This window comes from Lissotriton vulgaris, chromosome 1_1, assembly GCF_964263255.1.
Source record: "Lissotriton vulgaris chromosome 1_1, aLisVul1.2, whole genome shotgun sequence".
NCBI lineage: Eukaryota > Metazoa > Chordata > Amphibia > Caudata > Salamandridae > Lissotriton > Lissotriton vulgaris.
The window spans coordinates 1,493,101,815-1,493,112,081 of record NC_141685.1 but is presented as its reverse complement, the minus strand read 5'-3'; positions in this window follow the sequence as shown (position 1 = coordinate 1,493,112,081).

The following is a 10,267-nucleotide window of genomic DNA, read 5'->3' as shown; positions in this document are numbered from 1 at the left end:
GGTCTACCACATCAGGTGAAAATTCAACCAAGTATGAAAATGCTGCAACTGTGCAGTTCTCTGCGTGAGTGCTATCATCGATGGTTGGATCAGAAATGCTCACAGAAGGCTGTACCTGTTCGGTGCTGCTTTCCTCTCTTACCTCACTGCCACATACTCGTAGTGGTGAAGTCTCAACGAATGCCGTCATCAGAATCTGTAGCCGCTGGGGACAACACGATGCATGAGTCGTTACCGGACCTAGCAAAGTATCGATATCCATTGGTACTGCTGATTGTAGTGTAAGACAGATGTCCAACATGCATTCTTCTCCGCATAGCAGACATCGAAGCACAGGTATGATGCAATCTTGCCAGATCGGTCTAAATGAAAGAAATCAGGTTGTATTTAGATCTCTTAGCCGGGCCAATCCGAGGACCTTAGTGATACGGTCTCGGTATCATATTGCTAGGATCGTTTCTTCCATCGTTGCTAGAGTCTTGCCTGTGGATTGGCTTGCCATATCGGTGCAGAAGAAGCAAAAAATAAAATTCCTGCCACGAGTCCCAAGATTAAGGGTAGGCCGCCAAAGACAGAATGGACAAAATTCGGGAAGATGCCCAGAACTGTTTCAAATGGTGTTAACAGCCCCGAAAAAATTGTCTTAAATACATGTGCGATCCCACTGGTATCAGACATGTTTAAGATTTGGCTTAATACTTCTACGAAATGTACAGGGCAATTTGTTGATAAAAGGGTATGTATCTCGGCTGTTGTCCTTGCAACTTGCAGTTCATATGTTTCTTTTGATGACGTTAGAGGCACAGTTGTTTGTAAAAGAATAGACTTCATTCTGCTTAAAGTATCAATTCGAATAGAAGAGATATTCAACCGAGGCCATAACGCAGCCCCCATATCTGGATTGCTGTGTGGATACAATACTTGCATACAGCAAACGGCCCTGAAAGTTACAGTTGTCAGATAGGCTTTTCCTGGCAGCATGCCACAACAGCTGTGGTCACTTATTAAAACGTAACTACCATTAGAAAGTGGTCTAAAAAATGGCTCTATCTGTTTTGCAGGCTTGCCATGCAGGTGACATGAAAGGTTATTTGAAGACCCTTCGCAGGCTCCATGCAAATTAATTCCTTGACACAGAAGTGTACAGCTTAGTGATTTTTTAAAATTTTTACCACTAAGAAATACCTCTCTGTTTCCTTCACTATAACATCTGTGTGTATAAGGTAAATCCCAGGTTGATTTGATGTATTCTTTACCCAACCTTTCATACTGGCCTGCTGGTATATACTCTTGACAGTAGTTAAACTGGAAAGTTGTTATCGGAATTGTAATTGTTCCATGTATTATCCTTTCAATGACAGGTCTTTCTGACATTGTCAATGGTAATCTCTCGAGTTTTTCAATGCTCAGGATTGTATACTCTGCTCCTTTTTGTGCCAAACTGATTTGTTTATCAGTAAGGTTAAAGAGACCGAATAATGACGTTGTGTTGATTAAACGCCATGGTAGGTAGCCTGAACGCAGATTTTGCTACGTCCATCCAAGCTGTACAATAGAACGTAATTGAAACTGACCATGTTGTAGCATTAGTAAGTCCTGCTCTATTATATCAAAACGATTCAGAAAAGGGGGTGGTGATGGACAGAGTCTCTGAATTAAGCAGAACACTCCTACCCAGTCAACAGATCAGGGCTTGATCCATCACCGTTTTTTAGCTCACTGCACCATCCCAGCTCAGAACCTGGCTACATGCAAATTAGTCTGTCACTGGCCCAGTGCATCATGGGAACAGGGCAGACCAAACTACCAAACCAATTCTTTTACTGGAAAGGAAACAAGCTTCCGGGGACCGGTTTCCGGCATTACAGCCGTCTTCGGCCCGGCTTGCTTGAATCTTGATGGTGCAGTGAGCAAGGGACTCACATCTGAGCATACCCTTCCACGCTTATGGTGGACAAAATGATTCAGAAAAGGGGGTGGTGATGGACAGAGTCTCTGAATTAAGCAGAACACTCCTACCCAGTCAACCGATAGGGCTTGATCCATCACCGATCTGTTGACTGGATATGAGTGTTCTGCTTAATTCAGAGACTCTGTCCATCACCACCCCCTTTTCTGAATCTATTATATCAAAGGCAGACGATACAATACTGTCCAGTGAATATATTCTGGAAGACAGAGTCGTTAACCCATTGTCCACAACAGAAAGTGATTTTTCCAAATAAATAAGATCAATTTCTGCTGTCTCAATTTGCATTACTTTCCATGCTTCGTTGTATGCAGCGTATATACTGGCCGCTATGAAACGTTTTTGACGCTGTTTGCGTGGTCCCATTAAGAAATCACGCAAGTCAGCACCGTCTTTAAGTAAAGTCAAGTGTTGCTTAATTTCAGCCAGTGTGGATTTCTGTAGCCACTCAAGGCATAGTTTCCCAACACTGTATGTTGTAACTATCCCTGGATGTTGTCTCTGGGAATATCTAGGGTCTGGTCTGGTCATTTTGAACCCCTGTGTTTTGTTCAGGAATCTATCTTGACAGTTATTCGTGTCTGTTGGCCAGATCGACCACTTTTTCCAATCAGTATGTGATCTGTTTTGGTATAAAATATTAGAAACGTCTATCTCCACATCAGTAGTGCTGTCACTATCAAGCATGGGTTTTGGAATAGACGGTGAGATCTTGTCTTTTATCTTAGCAAGGCCAAGACAAGTAGTTTGTTGAATTGTGTCATTCAAGAAAATAATTTGTTCTGGGATCATGCAGGCCCTAAACAGTGCTTCTAGGCCTTGTACTTGCCAATCTTTGGAACCCCAGATTGTTTTTGTTTCAATGGTGTTTTTCCAAATTTCGAAACCTAATGTAGACATTTTGTCGTAAAATTTTTCTGAATAAATCAATTTAGTATTTGTCAACATTGTTTTCATTCCTGTTCTATTTGACATTTTAAAATGAAACGTTCTTGGGTCACTGTTATTAAGTCCTGAGAAGTATTGGAATTTATCAGAAAACTTTTTTTTGAACTGCCTTTTGGTGGAGTAGGACAGTGTTCCCACTGGTTAAAAGATAAAACATTTCTAGGCTGAGCACTTTTATGCAAATAGTGATCACCATAATGGTTGTAGCAGTTAAGCTCTTCATAATTGGATGAACCCTGCAAGTAATCTTGTTCTGTAAATTTTGCTGACATTACTAAATCTGACATCATATTATTAATGTTTTCAAAGTCCCAGTCATCAGAGAAGGTACTAGGTGTTACAAAATCACTTAATGAAATCTGGAGCTGGTGGAGATACTTCAAAATCTCGACCGGGCCCAAAATGTCATAATCAGTTCTGTCCCATGCTACCCCACCGGGTATTGGAATGGCTGTGATGTTTACTGATGACAGTTCTCTTTTCTCGATGTGAGAAGATGTGTGTGGCTTTAGGACCAAGTTGATGTTCTGACTTGCTGTGTCCTTTGTACTATATTTTCCTTCAATGAATCTTCCCAAACATATAACCATGATGAGCCAAAGCAGGAGGAAAAGTACACCTGACATAATCCAAAATTCAATCCATGGTGAAATTAGGTAAGTCTTTTTCAGTTGTTGGAAAAGTTCAATTACTTTGTTTTTAAAACTTTGTGTTGGAGGCGTTTCTTCATGTTCGCTTGGGTCTTCAGAGAAATTGTCGAAGTTGATGAAGAAGCCTGATGCAGTTCTGTCAATTGTTGGAATTGCTTCCAGATTTTCATTTGCTTTTGCATTTTTCTTTGTTTCATTAGAATAGTCTGAGGCTACATCATTGTAGATTGGTGTTTCTTGACGAACTGTTATTATTTGGGTTTCAAGAGACACCAGTTCCATGGCATTATTGCACAGTTCATTGCTGATTTCTCCAATTTGATTAGTCTCTCAGCATGAGCCTCTTGGATTGTAGCAAACTTTGGTATTCTGCTATTTCTTGGGAGTCCACTGGGCCTACTACTTATTATTGGCCACATGATTGTGGTTTTACCAGGTCGATGGATACAACTCGGTTCTCCTTTTTACAAGCAAGGGGCGGTAGTACTACTAATCTTGTTCCGTTGATAACTAAGACAAATACTGCTTTTCTGTATGAAGGCCCAAATTCCTTCTTTACCGCGATCTTTTCTCTGACCAGATCCCCAATCTTTGGAATCCAGACAGGTCCTGCTGGGACAGGTGGTTTTTCTTCAGTGGATGTCGACTGTTGTTTCAACTTTATGTTACTTAGGTTTTTTCTTTTTTCATTTAGATCCTGTAAAACAGCCAAACGATCTTTGATATCAAAGCTTTTTTCTTCTACCACTGAAGTGTAACTATCTAGGTCCTGAATAAGCATTCTAGTTCCGAACAATAGTTCGTATGGAGTGAGACCTTTTAGAGAGTTTCTTGGCAGATTATTAGGACTACGTTGGACACTTGTTAAATGTTTGACCCACCTATCACCCGAACCTAATACCCTCGCCGTTATAGATTGCTTTATGTCCCAGTATTTTCTTTCCACAATCGTATTTCCCTCAGGATGGAAGGGAGAAGAATACCGCAATGCGATGCCCATAATGTTCATGGCCTCTTTGTAAGCTTGAGAGCTAAACGCAGGACCCTGATCAGAATGTAGCATGCCAATTACGTATGTGCCGATAAAGACTCGCAAATCTTTTAACAGTTCTGGCGTCAGCCGAGTGCTGGGGTCTACATTTTTAAGTGCATTCAGTCTAATTATTATGGGGGCGCATTTCTCCGACTGGATTTCTGCGCTATAGATAGCCTGATGCTATGTAATAGTGGTATCTGGGCTACAGGCTGGACCGGTTCACAACTGCGATCTCTGTTGCAGTCCTTGCAATTTTTTGCAAAATAGTAGATATCTACGCTCATTCCCGGCCACCGGTACTCTGATTGTAGGTCCATCAGAGATTTCAGGATCTCTTGGTGCCTCAGACCCAACCCCATATGTGATTCTTGTAATAAGAAGATTCTCCGATTCGTGTTTGGAATTACCCTATCCCCCACTCCAGGGATTCGAGCAAATGGAACGGAGTTTGCATCAATAATGTATGTATTATTGAGTGGATAGTTGAGAGGTAATGCTGAATAATCGCCTTTTAATGAGGCTTTTACCACTAGCATGGTTTCTCCATCTATGTGTTTTTCTGAACGCTTTTCAGTGGCTACGGAAGCCGGGTGAACCGCTTCCGCTGTGGCTGTATTAGCCAATGAATTCCCTGCAACGTGAACGCCATCACGGCGATGACTCAATGCATGTATCACGTGAGTCTTTCGTAGTTCTTTCTGCAAAAGAACTACTTGTTCCCAAAGCCTTTTATGCTTTATTGTAGCACCTTTGTCATCTTTGTAACCGTTTTTGATCCATGTCTGCATGTCACTGTTATAGGATTTGACGCAGAAACACGAATCGCACACTATTAGTGTGGGGAATTCGCAATCTGCATTTTCAAGCGCCATCTTTAAGGTTCTTATTTCAGCTCGCTGAGCTGAACATTTCCCGAGTGATTCTGTTTTGGTAATCATTGGTTTGAATTTACCAGAGCGCCAGCAACCTTTAACAATCACGCACGCTGCATCATAGGATTTATTTTCTACATCATAGTGTTGCGCGAATCTGTCCTCATAGATTACGCAGGTATATTTTTCCAGAGGCAGAATTTCAGCTGGCAGAGGATATTCACGTTCATATACTAGATCATCTCGTTTTGTCAGTTTTTGGTCAAAATAGTATTTCACGTCTTCTGTAGCAAAAGAAGTTTCCCATTCTATCCATTTTGGATCTAATACCCCTTTAACCAGGTTACGAGGACTTTTTAACGCCTCAAGGGCTGATTCTGCTGAAAAAACAGCTATTCTTCTGCCTTGGGCTAGGTCTCGTTCTTTTGCTACAGCAGTTCTAACCACAGTTAGAATTTTTTCTGTGGAGCTGAATTTCATTTCAGCTTCAGTGTACAAATGTGATTTGTAAGCTTATAGGTACCGTTTCTCCCTCATTAGAGGTCAGGTATGTGAATCCGCATCTTCCTGGGATGACTCGGATTACAAGATTGCGTGTGTTCTCACATGTTTGCAATTTTGTTTTAGTTAACATGTCTGTTTGTAGTGATCTCAAAATTTCTGTGTGTTTTTGAGTCCAATTCGTTTGTTTCAAATCTGGTTTTATTAATTCATAGAGAGGTTTAACCCTCTCTGCATAATTTAGAATGTATGTTCTTCCGAAATTCAGGAAACCTAGTAGTGATTGTAAATTCTTCAGCGTTTTTGGTGCTTGGAGTATACCACATTTCTTTAAGAAATTGTTTGCCAGGCTTTTGCCTTCACTTGATAATTCATAACCTAAAAATAGGACAGTTAGATGGGCAATTCGTGACTTTTTAAAGTTGAATTTGTAACCCTCTGAGGCGAGTCCAAGTATTATGGTGTTCACCCTTTTTAAGTGAGTCTCCAAGTCATCATCTGTGAGATAGATGTCATCGACATATGATAATGCTTCATCATCATATATTTGTAGTAACTCTGTTACCCTTGCTGAGAATAATCCCGGGCTATTCTTGAATCCCTGTGGGAGTCAGCAAAATTGTTTTTGCGACCCAAATATTGTGAAAGCGGTCATATACCTGCTTTCTGGTGCAATGTTTTGACAGAAGAATCCATTAGAGATGTCTAATGTCGTTTTATATTTTTTTGCGCACAATGTTATTCATTAGTGGTGCACTGTGTGAGTTTTGTACTGCAAATGTTTTACAACAGGAGTTAAGGTGTCTGTAGTCCAAAACTAGACGATATGAATCGTCTGGCTTGGAGACAGGAAACAAAGGATTGTTCATTTGAGAGGTGCATGTTTCGATCACCCCTTGATATTCAAGTTGATCTAAGATCTCCCTGACTTGTTTTTTAGCTTCTTGTTTAACTGGGTACTGCCTTTGTGCAGTGGGCTGATTTTTTAACTGGATCTTGTGGTGAGGTGAGTCCTCATCCCATCCTACATGATTTTTGTACAAAGCAGGAGCTTGGGCTACTGCCCATTTTCTTGCATAAGTATATTTTTTATGAATCGGGATATGATTCGAGAAGGCAGGCATAATCATTTCTTCGCCATGAGGGCACTCCCTGACAAACTCTGGTGGCCAGTCTTTTTCAGCTAACAGAATGTCATAGCCTTTTGAAAGTTTTTCCCAAAAGAGATTTTTTATTTTCCTGGTTTTATCTCCCTCTATACGTAATGTTATTTCATATAGCTTATGGGGCACACTAACTCGTGTGTCTGCAGTTTCCACTTGAATATATTTATTCGTGTCCACTGTCTCCAGAAGATTCATCAGGGTCTTGTGAGCTATGGTCACTTCTGCTCCGCTGTCTAGCATTGTTTGTGCCCACTCTCCGTTTTTCAGCTGTGTCCTCAGTATCCTCGCATGTTTAATCTTAATACTTGCTACCTTCTTTCTGGGAAATTGTAATTTTTTACTTTGATGAGCACGTTCCTTGTCTTTGGACTTGGCGTGCTCTTCTCTGTGTTCTGACCGTCCTCTTCTTTCCGATTTCTGTGAGGAAGATCGATAAGGATTCAGTGAGAATGATCTAGAGGGACGTGTATCAACATCTTGATATCTGTCTGGTTTTCTTATTTTATCCCTATCTCTAAGGTTGTATCTTTTTTCAGAGGGTTCCCTTTGGGGAGACTTGTCTTCTCGGCCTGGAGATCTCGCTCTACACTGAGGAGACCTTCCTCTGGGCTGGAAACGTTTTTCCCTGGGAATGGTTTGTTTATTACCTTCCGAACTCTTTTTTGGAGTCTTTAAATTATTTTTAATAAATGTTTTTTCAGGATTTTCAGTTAGTTGGGGTTATACCGGTTTCCCACCCAAACTATCTCTTCTTCGCTCTTCATAGGATTTTTCTATGATTCTGGCAAGTTCCAATAGTTGGGCTGCTATATCTGTTTCCTTCAATTTCTGGAGGTTCTTTATATCATCTCTTGCCACTTGAACTAATTCTCTATATGCCTTTGTTAGTTATTTTAGTTTAACTAGGAGTTGTTCGCTTGACATTATTTTGTAGTCTGGGTGTGTTGCATAGTTGCATAGGACCGGCCCCGTTTCTTCTGGTCTACCTAGTGGACCGAGCCTGGTGATATGATTATTATGTTTTAGGGCGCCTTTAAACCAGAGCAGGTGCTCTTGGTATTTTAGTGGAATTTCAATCTCCTCGAAAGGAGTGTATTCATCCGGAGGTTCCTCTATTTTGTGATAGTGGAAGTCTTTTGTCGTAGCGTGTGCTGCTGGAAAATGTATCCATGAATAGAATACCTGTCTGCCGATATTCGAGTGCCTCTATCACTAATATGACTGTACCACCTCACGGTGTCAGTCCATTTTCTATAAGTTTTAGAGTTATAGTTCTTCTTACATTGACCGGAATGAGTATTGCATCCGGTTCAGTTTCATGGAGATTTGCGTCTTCCTCTAAGAGTCGAGCTGCTATTCTTGCTCGCTCCCTTTCTTCGTCACTTTCTTCCATTTAACTGACTGAAAGTTTTCTGTTGCAGATCGAGTTTTAAGGAAACAAAGATTAGGTGCACAATATTTTGGAACACTGTATCCTTCAACGTTGATCAAACCAAAAACTAATACATAGGATTCTCATCCTACTAAGTTCCGGTGGATATTAACCTTTCACCCACTCCAGACGTCTATTGGAGTTTTTACGGGAAAAGGGTTCTGTGTGAAAAAGCACGACTGAGTTACTCTATTGTCTTGCGTTAGTTTATCGCCTTACCAAACGTTGGGCGCCATGTAGTGTAGTTCCTATTTTCCCAATAGGCTCTGCGCATTGCAATAACATAAACAGCAGTGTAGACGTAGGACTGAGGTCATCTAGGTCTCTACTGACTATGTTAAACTTAATTTAGGTTTCTGCCAGCTAGCTCAGAGGTCACTGGAAACTTTCTTGAATGAAGAGGGATGGATAACCTTCCCTGGCTCAGACAAGAAGGGATTCCGTTTCCGACAACCGCATAAACATGACAACTTTGCTCCCTCAGAATAAGAGTTTATCTCTAGAGTCGTGTGAAAACAATAGACAGATATTTCACTCAGTCAGCAGTGCATACTTAGTTTCACCACAGTGCAGAGAAATAGAGAGACGGGCGTTTTCAATAAAAAGGTGTTATTTATTGAGCAGCCTTCTTTCTCATGCAAGAGAAATGAATTGCCACAATTGCAATACTTAAAGTAAAGTAGAGTGCTGTAACGACTGGATTTTTGGACCAGATGGGATCAGCTCCTGAGAGCCCCTCTAACCCAGCCGGAACGTAACCACCTCCCTCCTCAGGACCATCTATCCAGGCACCTGGGTACCTACCTGAGGATTGGGAACTCGCAATATACAAGCTCATATCATCAGAAACACCACTAAATCTATAGGGATACTAAGAATACTCACTGATTACTAAGGACATCCATGCCCTACACCACACTCATACCTCATAGTCTCGCGACCTCATGGGTCCAGACTAATCTACCCTGGGCAGTTCTGATTATCTACCATTACACACTGATTACCCTCAGTGCTCACTCAAGCCGCAATCTTGCGGGTATACACACTGCTCACCCTCAGTGCTCACTCAACACACAATCCAGCGTGCCATATACACTGGGCTGCAGCCCCAGTGCTCACTCTCTTTCTATTGTGTCCCCAATCCAGCGGGACTTACACACCAGTCTCCTACCTGGTGCTCACTCACTTACAATCCGATCTGCAATCCGGCAGATCTAAACACTGGTCTCCTTCCCAGTGCTCTCATTTACACACGATCTACAATCCGGCAGATCTAAACACTGGTCTCCTTCCCAATGTTCTCATTAACGCCACTTAAAAATGACGACCACTTTCCTATGAATACCTTCAGCTCTCTGTCTCTATGTTGGGAAGTCTCTCTCACTATTCACTAAGAGTTCGCTACTACAATAATATTATGGGATGGCCAAATTACCTGGTATAAACTTTATCCCTTAGTTGCAGGTCTCCTATCTCCCTAATTATTCAACTATCACTTACCTGATCAGGGGTAACATCTGTTCAAACAGTAATACCTGACTAGGAGACAAGGTTACCTCCACTGTATGGGGACAAAAGATATACACCACACTAGTTCACTAAGAACTGGAGTATCTTTATTTTAACAATGATGAAATACACATACACAGATCTGCGGGGTCTCTATGACTAACAGGAACTTTAACACACCGCT